The sequence below is a fragment of the Saimiri boliviensis genome, chromosome 7 (assembly GCF_048565385.1).
Source record: "Saimiri boliviensis isolate mSaiBol1 chromosome 7, mSaiBol1.pri, whole genome shotgun sequence".
Lineage (NCBI taxonomy): Eukaryota > Metazoa > Chordata > Mammalia > Primates > Cebidae > Saimiri > Saimiri boliviensis.
In genome coordinates this window covers 24,369,779-24,379,834 of record NC_133455.1, presented here as the reverse complement: position 1 = coordinate 24,379,834, position 10,056 = coordinate 24,369,779, and the positions used below count along the sequence as shown (strand labels likewise).

At 46.6% G+C, this 10,056-nt stretch overlaps 1 pseudogene; it reads right to left on the bottom strand.

Moving 5' to 3' along the window:
- Window positions 1-7,568: 7,568 nt before the first annotated feature.
- LOC120365241 (small nucleolar RNA U3) lies at window positions 7,569-7,643 on the bottom strand (annotated as a pseudogene).
- Window positions 7,644-10,056: the final 2,413 nt, after the last annotated feature.

Here is a 10,056-nt window from a genome sequence, read left to right as displayed (position 1 = left end):
AGGCGGAGGTTGCAGTGAGCTGAGATCGCACCATTGCACTCCAGCCTGGGTAACAAGGGTGAAACTCCATCTCAAAAAAAAGAAAAAAAAACAGAAAAGAACTGAGAACTGACCTGTGTAACCACTAGGATATCACAGATAGGACAGCATGTGACTTCTGAGGCTAGGGGTCATAAAAGACACTGAGGCTGCTGTCTTACTTTCTCTTGGATTTTTCATTCTGGGGGAATCCAACTACCATGTCATGGGAACATTTAGAACTTTTAACTACCCAGAGAGAGAGGGCCACAAGGCAAGAAACTGAGGCCTCCTGCCATTGTGCAGCACTCACCTACTGCCATGTGAATGTACTACCTTGAAAATGGATCTTCAGCCCCAGTCAGGCCTGCCTTTATTCATTCATTTAGACAGGATCTTGCTCTGCCTCCCAGGCTGGAGTGCAGTGGCACCATTTCGGCTTACTTGTAACCTCTGCCTCCTGGATTTAAGCGACTCTCATGCTTCAGCCTCCCTAGTAGCTGGGATTACAGGCATGCGTTACCATGTCAGGCTAACTTTTGTATTTTTAGTAAAATTTTTGTATTTAGTAAAAATGCAAAAAATTAGCCAGGCATGGTGGTGTGTGCCTGTAGTCCCAGCTATTAGGGAGACTGGGCTAGGAGAATTACTTGAACCTAGGAGGCAGAGGTTACAGTGAGCCAAGATCACGCCACTGCACTCCAGCCTGGGCTACAGAACAAGACTCCACCTCAAAAAAAAAAAAAGGCCAGATGTGATGACTCACACCTTTAATCCCAGCACTTTAAGAGGCCCAAGCATGTGGATCACCTGAGGTCAGGAGTGATCAATATGGTGAAACCCCGTCTCTACCAAAAATACAAAAATTAGTCAGACATGGTGGTGGATGCCTGTAGTCCCAGTTACTTGGGAGGCTGAGTCAGGAGAATTACTTGAACCCATGAGGTGGAAGTTGCAGTGAGCCGAGATTGCACCACTGTACTCCAGCCTGGGCAACAGAGTGAGACTCGTTTCCCCCCTCCCCCCAAAAAAACCTTCAAAAGTTATAGAAAGTCTATGTGAATAATTTTTTTTTTTTTTTTTTTGAGACGGAGTTTCGCTCTTGTTACCCAGGCTGGAGTGCAATGGCGCGATCTCAGCTCACCGCAACCTCTGCCTACTGGGTTCAGGCAATTCTCCTGCCTCAGCCTCCTGAGTAGCTGGGATTACAGGCATGCAGCACCATGCCCGGCTAATTTTTATTTATTTATTTATTTTTGTATTTTTAGTAGAGACGGGGTTTCACCATGTTGACCAGGATGGTCTCCATCTCTTGACCTCGTGATCCACCCACCTCGGCCTCCCAAAGTGCTGGGATTACAGGCTTGAGCCACCGCGCCTGGCTGTGAATAATTTTTTTTTTTTTTTTTTTTTTTTTTTTTTTTTTTTTTTGAGACGGAGTTTCACTCTTGTTACCCAGGCTGGAGTGCAATGGCGCGATCTCGGCTCACCGCAACCTCCGCCTCCTGGGTTCAAGCAATTCTCCTGCCTCAGCCTCCTGAGTAGCTGGGATTACAGGCACGTGCCACCATGCCCAGCTAATTTTTTGTATTTTTAGTAGAGACAGGGTTTCACCATGTTGACCAGGATGGTCTCGATCTCTCGACCTCGTGATTCACCCGCCTCGGCCTCCCAAAGTGCTGGGATTACAGGCTTGAGCCACCGCGACCGGCGGCTGTGAATAATTTTTAATATGAAGCAAGGGAGAGAGATGAAGCAGGGTTTCTAAACATGGCTATAACCATGTAAAAATACATCATAAAACCACACACCAAAACACACACACACACACACACACACACACACACACACCCCTATAAAGAAATGGTAATGCAAAAAGCATAAAGGACAAAAAAAAAAAAAAAGGAAATAGATTTGACTACAAAAAAGTTTTTGTTTTTGTTTTTTTTTTAGAATTAGAGTCTTGTTTTTTCACTCAGGCTGGTACAATCGTAGCTCACTGCCAACTTGAACTCCTGGGCTCGCCGGGCGCGGTGGCTCAAGCCTGTAATCCCAACACTTTGGGAGGCTGAGGAGGATGGATCACGAGGTTAAGAGATCGAGACCATCCTGGTCAACATGGTGAAACCCCGTCTCTACTAAAAATATAAAAAAGTAGCTGGGCATGGTGGCGCATGCCTGTAATCCCAGCTACTCAGGAGGCTGAGGCAGGAGAATTGCCTGAACCCAGGAGGCAGAGGTTGCGGTGAGCCGAGATGGCGCCATTGCACTCCAGCCTGGGTAACAAGAGCGAAACTCCGTCTCAAAAAAAAAAAAAAAAAAAAGATTGAACTCCTGGGCTCAAACGATCCTCTCGTCTCTGAAACTGCCTTTGCAAAAATGATAACTGAGAAAATTATGACAGTGAAAGAGATCTGACCTAACTGACTCCATCTTGCTTCTAACCTCTAAACTGTCCTTATTCATTCCTGGGCATAGGCCAAGCTAACTTTGGGAGGAATTTAGTTTATAGTTTAACTTTCTCAAAGTTTAATTAAGATGTTAATAACCCATTTTCCAAAGCAAACCCCTTTCCTGCCTGGGGAGTAGACTGCCTTTGCATGACTAACAATTATTATCGCTCCCAGATTAGAAATTATGGTTTAGGAGTCATGCAGCTGAAGGCTGCAAGATTCTAAACCTTCCAAAGTGCTCCTGGGGATAACGTCGCTGTTGTAAAACCTAAGATCAGTGCTTGAGATATTTTTTAGACCTCACACTCAATGGATTAGCTGGCACCACCCAAATGGATAAACAGGTTCATCTGATCTGTGGTCCCCACCCAGAAACTGACTCAGCACCTTCAGCTTCCTCGATTTTATCTCCGACCGACCGGAACAATCAATACTCTCCTACTTGCTGACCCCCTTACCACCAAATTACCCTGAAAAACCCTGATCCTGGCTGGGCACAGTGGCTCACACCTATAATCCCAGCACTTGGGAGGCCAAGGCAGGCGGATCACCTGAGGTCAGGAGTTCAAGACCAACCATGGCCAGCATAGTGAAACCCCATCTCTACTAAAAATACAAAATTAGCTAGGTGTGGTGGAGGGTGCCTGTAATTCCAGCTACTCAGGAGGCTGAGGCAGGAGAATCACTTGAACCCGGTTTGCAGAGGTTGCAGTGAGCCAAGATCGCTCCTCTGCACTCCAGCCTGGGTGGCAGGAGTGAAACTCCATCTCGAAAACAAACAAAACCCACAGAAAACAAACTCCAAACCCTGATCTTAAACTCTTTCTCTATTGCAATTCCCCTGACTTGATAAATCTGCTCTGTCTAAACAGCAGGCAAAAAGAATCCGTTGGGTAGTTGCACCTCAGCCTCCTGAGTAGCAGAGATTACAAGCGCAAGCCACAGCTAAAAAAGTTTTCAAACCTTTGTAGGACAGACAAATTGGAGAAAATATTTGCAACAAAGGGATGACACACATGCATATGAAGAGTTCTTTCAAATTAATAAGAAAAATAACCAACACCCCTCAATAGAAAAATGGGGAAAAAGAATTGGCACTTTACAAAGAAAGGCCAATGGACGTGAAACTTCCTCATCTCCTTAGCAGGTCACATGATCCTATTTTGTCACCTGCCTGTGTTTATGTTAACCTTCGGAAATATTTGCCCAAAGTAATGGTCCCTATTTCCTGCTGGTGGGATTAGCTACAGGGGATTTTTACTTTATTCCTTCTGCATAAATACTTGAAATACTTAAATACTGCTGCATACAGGTGATTCAAGCTAATTTTGTTTGTGAAAGAGAGTGGGAGTTAATCTATTACTTGGTAACTCCTGGCCCCATCAGGGTTGACTCTTGCAGAGAATTCTCCAGGTAAATGATGTTTTTGCCCTGGCCTGACTGTATTTTGGAACTACCCAGAGGTCCTTTTGCTTATCAACCACCCAGTGGGGTCAAAAGGACCCTTGACTTCTACAATTCCAGCCAAATAAACAGAAATTGCTTTCAAAGGTCTAGGGCAGGCATCCCCAAACTACGGCCCCGCGGGCCACATGCAGCCCCCTGAGGCCATTTATCCGGCCCCCCGCCGCACTTCAGGAAGGAGCACCTCTTTCATTGGTGGTCAGTGAGAGGAGCACAGTATGTGGCGGCCCTCCAACGGTCTGCGGGACAGTGAACTGGCCCCCTGTGTAAAAAGTTTGGGGACGCCTGGTCTAGGGCCTCCCATTACTAGGACCAGGGAAGTCTGGACATCAGGGTCGTGGAAAGGGCCTTGGTCCCACAGGGCTCTCTCAGTGCGCCTAAGTTTCCCTAACTGTAAAATGGACAGATTCAACCATATCAGTATTTCTCAACTTTTTCTTCTCTTTTCTTTTTTTTTTTTTTTTTTTGAGACAGAGTTTCGCTCGTTTCCCAGGCTGGAATGCAATGGCGTGATCTCGGCTCACCGCAACCTCCGCCTCCTGGGTTCAGGCAATTCTCCTGCCTCAGCCTCCTGAGTAGCTGGGATTACAGGCACGTGCCACCATGCCCAGCTAATTTTTGTATTTTTAGTAGAGACGGGGTTTCACTATGTTGACCAGGACGGTCTCGATCTCTTGACCTCGTGATCCACCCGCCTCAGCCTCCCAAAGTGCTAGGATTACAGGCTTGAGCCACCGCGCCCGGCTTTCTTCTCTTTTCTTTTCGTTTGAGACAGGTTGTCGCTCTGTCACCCAGGCTGGAGTGCAGTGGTGAGATCTCAGCTCCGTGCAGCCTCAAACCACCCAGGCTCAGTCAATCCTCCTACCTCAGCTCCCAAGTAGCTGGGACTACAGGCAGGTGCCACCACAGTTGGCTAATTTTTTGTAGTTTTTTTTTTTTTTTTTTTTTTTTTTTTAGAGATGGGATTTCGTCATGTTGCCCAGGCTGGTCTCAAACTCCTGGGCTCAAGAGATCCTCCTGCTTCAGACTTTCAAAGTGCTGCAATTACAGGTACGAGCCACTGCTCCTGGCCAACTTTTTCTTAAACTCACTCTCCTTTCTAATAAAGATGAAAGTCTCACATCCTTCCTAGCAGGAATTCCTTATTCCAATAGTCAAGAAGATACTGTGGAACTTTACTTTCTGTAGTTTATATCATGAAAACAATAGTTGTCTCCCAAGCTCATTTTCCAAATTAAATAATAATACTAAATATGCTTGTTTGCCCACAGTGCAGGAGTTTCTGAACCCACCTGTTCACCTGATCACCTCCAATCCTGGTCACTGATGCCCGAGGCCCTTCTCTGGCTCTCAGTTAAATGCTATAGAGTAGTTGCCAAGTACCCCAGTTCTGGACACAGATAGCCTGGGTGAGGGTTGCCAGATAAAATACAGGGCACTCTGGGCACAGTGGCTCACACCTGTAATCCCAGCACTTTGGGAGGCCAAGAAGGTAGATCGCTTGAGGCCAGGAGTTCAAGACCAGCCTGAACAACATGGTGAAACCCTGTCTATAGTAAAAATACAAAAATTAGCCAGGTGTGGTGGCACATGCCTGTAATTCCAGCTACTTGGGAGGCTGAGACACAAGAATCACTTGAATGACGGAGGCGGAGTTTGCAGTAAGCTGAGATGACATCACTACACTCCAGCCTGAGCAACAGAGCGAGACCCTGTCTCAAAAACAAAAACAAAAAACAAAAAACCAGGGTGTCCTGGTATTTATTTCCTAGATCTAGCAACCCTAACCTGGGTTCACATTTGCGCCTCTGCCTCTAGGCAGTGTGACTATGAGCATAATCTGTCTTTCCTTTTCTTTTTTCTTCTTCTCAACTTCTTTCTCTTTCTTCTTCTTTCCTTCTTCCCTCCTTGCCTGCCTGTTTTCTCTCTCTCTCTCTCTCTCTCTCTCTCTCTCTCTTTTTTGCGACAGAGTCTCACTCTCACCCAGGCTGGAGTGCAATGGTGCAACCTCAACTTACTGCAACCTTTGCCTCCCGGTTCAAGCGATTCTCTGCCTCAGCCTCTGAGTAGCTGGGATTACAGGTGCCCATCACCATGCCTGGCTAATTTTTGTTTTTTTTTTTTTTTTTTTTTTTTTTGAGACGGAGTTTCTCTCTTGTTACCCAGGCTGGAGTGCAATGGCGCGATCTCGGCTCACCGCAACCTCCGCCTCCTGGGTTCAGGCAATTCTCCTGCCTCAGCCTCCTGAGTAGCTGGAATTACAGGCACGCGCCACCATGCCCAGCTAATTTTTGTATTTTTAGTAGAGACAGGGTTTCACCATGTTGACCAGGATGGTCTCGATCTCTTGACCTTGTGATCCACCCGCCTCGGCCTCCCAAAGTGCTGGGATTACAGGCTTGACCCACCGCGCCCGGCTAATTTTTGTATTTTTTAAGTAGAGACAGGGCTTCACTATGTTGTTCAAGCTGGTCTCAAACTCCTGACCTCGTGATCCGCCCGACTCGGACTCCCAAAATGTTGGGATTATAGGGGTGAGCCACTGCATCCAGCTTTCTTTCATTGTTCTTCCTCCGTCTCTTCCCCTCCACTCTCTCCCTCCTTCCTTCCTTTGTTCCTTACTTCCTCTCTCCTTTTCTCTTTCTTCTCTAATTGGGTTAAGTGCATTAATCTTAATTTTAAATACGCAGCTTGATGAATTTTAACATATGCATAAACCCCTGCAATCACTACCCAGATTAAGGGGCACATTTCCAGCCTCCCAGAACATTTTCTCCTGCCTCTTGCTGATCAGTATCTCCCCCAGAAGTAACTGCTCTTCCCATAGCCTCTGTTATTGTCAATTAATTTTGTATGTTCTTGAATTTCATAAAAATGGAAGCATGCAATATGAGCTCTTAAGTGTCTGACTGCTTCTTCTCCACCAAATGACTGAGATTCATTCAGTTTACTATATATAACAGTATTTTTCCTTTTCATTGCTGCATAAAATTCCATTGTGTAATTTTGTTGTTGTTTTGGTTGGGGGGGGTTGTTTGTTTTCTGAAAACATCACTATTTGTTTATCTATTCTCTGTCTCATAGACATTTCGGTGGTTTCCAGTTTGGGGTGTAAACTCAAAATAAAATCCTAAAGGTCCACTGAATGAACACCCTTTCTTGGCAAAGGGAACCCCAGAAAAACTTTAAAAACTTGGTTCCCAGCCACGTTGGGGCAGGAGGTCAGACACACCACGTTATACTCCCTTCCTTCCTTTTGTGATTTAGATACAAGAACTGATCAGCATTCATGCTAAAATAGAGGGCCAGATGTGGGGGCTCACACCTGCAATCCCAGCATTCTAGGAGGCTGAGGCAGGCAGATCACATGAGGCCAGGAGTCTGAGACCAATTCCATCTCTACAAAAAAAGAAGAAAAAAATGCAAAAATTAGTTAGGCGTCGTGACGCGTGCCTGTGGTCCCAGCTACTGGGGAGGCTGAGGTGAGAGGATCTCTTGAGCCCAGAAGCAGAGGTTGCAGTGAGTTGTGATCATTCTATTGCACTCCAGCATGGGTAATAGAGTGAGATTCTGTCACAAAAAGAAAAAAAAAATCATAAGCCTGACAGAACACTCTTTTTTTTTTTTATTAAAAAAATTTTTTTAAACACATTCAGAGAAACTTCTCTAGTAACGAACTACAGAAATGATCCCCGAAAGTATAGTCTTAGAATAGACTCTTTGTGGCAATAAGATACCAAATGACAAACACGGCCTAAGGCCACATTGGGCAAGGGTTAAGTCACCTGCCCCTACACTTAAGGAATAAACCATGTTCTAATTGTGTTAAGAGATTTTTATTTTTCAAGTACTGATCTCAAGAGAAGCAATATTAAACAATGACAACTCTTCCAACTCACAGACGCCCAACTGACACCCTGTTCCACCAGTCATAACCACAGCTTTGGTTGAACAAGAGACTGATTTTAGTAACTTTCTCCTAATAAAAAGACCACTGACCACGGACTGCTTCTGGTGGGGTCACAGAAATCAAACACTCACGTGCCTGCATTTCCTGCAAAGATCTTTTGATGGGTAGGTTCTAACTGTAATACATTGATTGATTGATTGATCGAGACAGGGTCTTACACTGTTGCCCAGGCTGGAGTGCAGTGGCACCATCACAGCTCACAGCAACCTCTGCTTCCTGGGCTCAAGCAATCCTACCACCTCAGCCTCCCGAGTAGCTGGGTCTACAGGTGCACACAACTGCGCCCGGCTACTTCTTGTATTTTTTGTAGAGACGGGGGTTTCAACATGTTGTCCAAGCTGGTCTCAAACTCCTGCACTCACCCAATTCACCCACCTTAGACTCCAAAAGTGCTAGGATTACAGGCATGAGCCACCAAATCTGGCTTACTTGTAATACATTTAAATGTTAAGTCTCCACCCCAAAGGGAACATGCGCTGTATGTTATATGCATGTTTGTTCATACACATGTGTTGGGACCACCTTCATAAACAAATATTCATAGCTTCTCCTGTAACCTGTTGAATATATCATTCAGCCAACCCCTTCGGCACAGAGCTCCGAGTCCAACCCCTTCTCCTTCAAAGTGCCTGTCTCCTGTCTTGGTGGGAGGCATACTTCCCAGCCTGTGGGCTGCTCATCTTGTAGGCTATAACCCCTTATAAGAAACAAAGTCTCGGCTGGGCGTGGTGGCTCAAGCCTGTAATCCCAGCACTTTGGGAGGCTGAGGCGGGTGGATCACGAGGTCAAGAGATCGAGACCATCCTGGTCAACATGGTGAAACCCCGTCTCTACTAAAGATACAAAAAATTAGCTGGGCATGGTGGCACATGCCTGTAATCCCAGCTACTCAGGAGGCTGAGGCAGGAGGATTGCCTGAACCCAGGAGGCGGAGGTTGCGGTGAGCCGAGATCATGCCATTGCACTCCAGCCTGGGTAACAAGAGGGAAACTCCGTCTCAAAAAAAAAAAAAAAAAAAAAAGAAAGAAACAAAGTATCTTCTCCTCTCTGAATTTACACGTGTGATTTTTTTTTTTTTTAGACAGAGTCTCACCGTGTTTCCCAGGCTGGTGTGTACAGTGTTGCCATCTCAGCTCACTGCAACCTCCGCTGCCCAGGTTCAAGTGGGTCTCCTGCCTCAGCCTCCTGAGTAGCTAGCATTATGGGCACGCGCCTCCATTCTCGGCTGATTTCTTTGTTTTTTTCAGTAGAGACGGAGTTTTACCATGTTGGCCAGGCTGGTCTTGAACTCCTGACCTCAGGTGATCTATTCATCACAGCCTCCTAAAGTGTCGGGATTACAGACCTGAGCCACTGTGCCCAGCGGACACTGTCTCTTAAGAAAAAAAGAGAAAGGGGCAGGGCACGGTGGCTCACGCCTATAACCCCAGCACTTTGGGAGGCCAAGGCAGTTGGATCACGAGGTCAAGAGATCGAGACCATCCCGGCGAACAAGGTGAAACCACGTCTCTACTAAAAATACAAAAATTAGCTGGGCATGGTGGCGCGTGCCTGTAATCCCAGCGACTCGGGAGGCTGAGGCAGGAGAATTGCCTGAACCCAGGAGGCGGAGGTTGCAGTGAGCCGAGATCGTGCCATTGCACTCCAGCCTGGGTAACAAGAGCGAAACTCCGTCTCCAAAGGAAAAAAAAAAAGAAAAGAAAGAAAAAATACTATGCACTGAGTATTTTGCATGCATTTTCTGATTTCAGCTTCGCCTTTTTAATTGATGATTCTAAAGGCAGGGTGTTAGAGGCCGGATTGCTAAAGCTGACCCAAAGAAGAAAGCCTCCCTCTGGGCTGCTTGGTCTCTATCTTAGGCCTCAGTCTTCCCATCTGTACAGTCAGGTCTCTGGGCTCTAAAAATCGCAGCTCCGTGTCTATCCCTGGCAGAGCAAGAGTCTGGAGTCCTGCCGCTTGCGTCTCTGGGATACGGGAGCAAAGAGCCACGCATCCTCAAGGCCCACACAGGCGTCACCTCCAGTCTCTCCTTGGCCTCATCCCCCAGCGTCCTGGAATGGCATCAGGCTGGCCCTAGGAGTCCCTGTCCTGTGCCTTTGCTCTCCCCTCAGGGGCTGCCAGGCTGACCACCCCCTACCCTGCAGCCCAGGC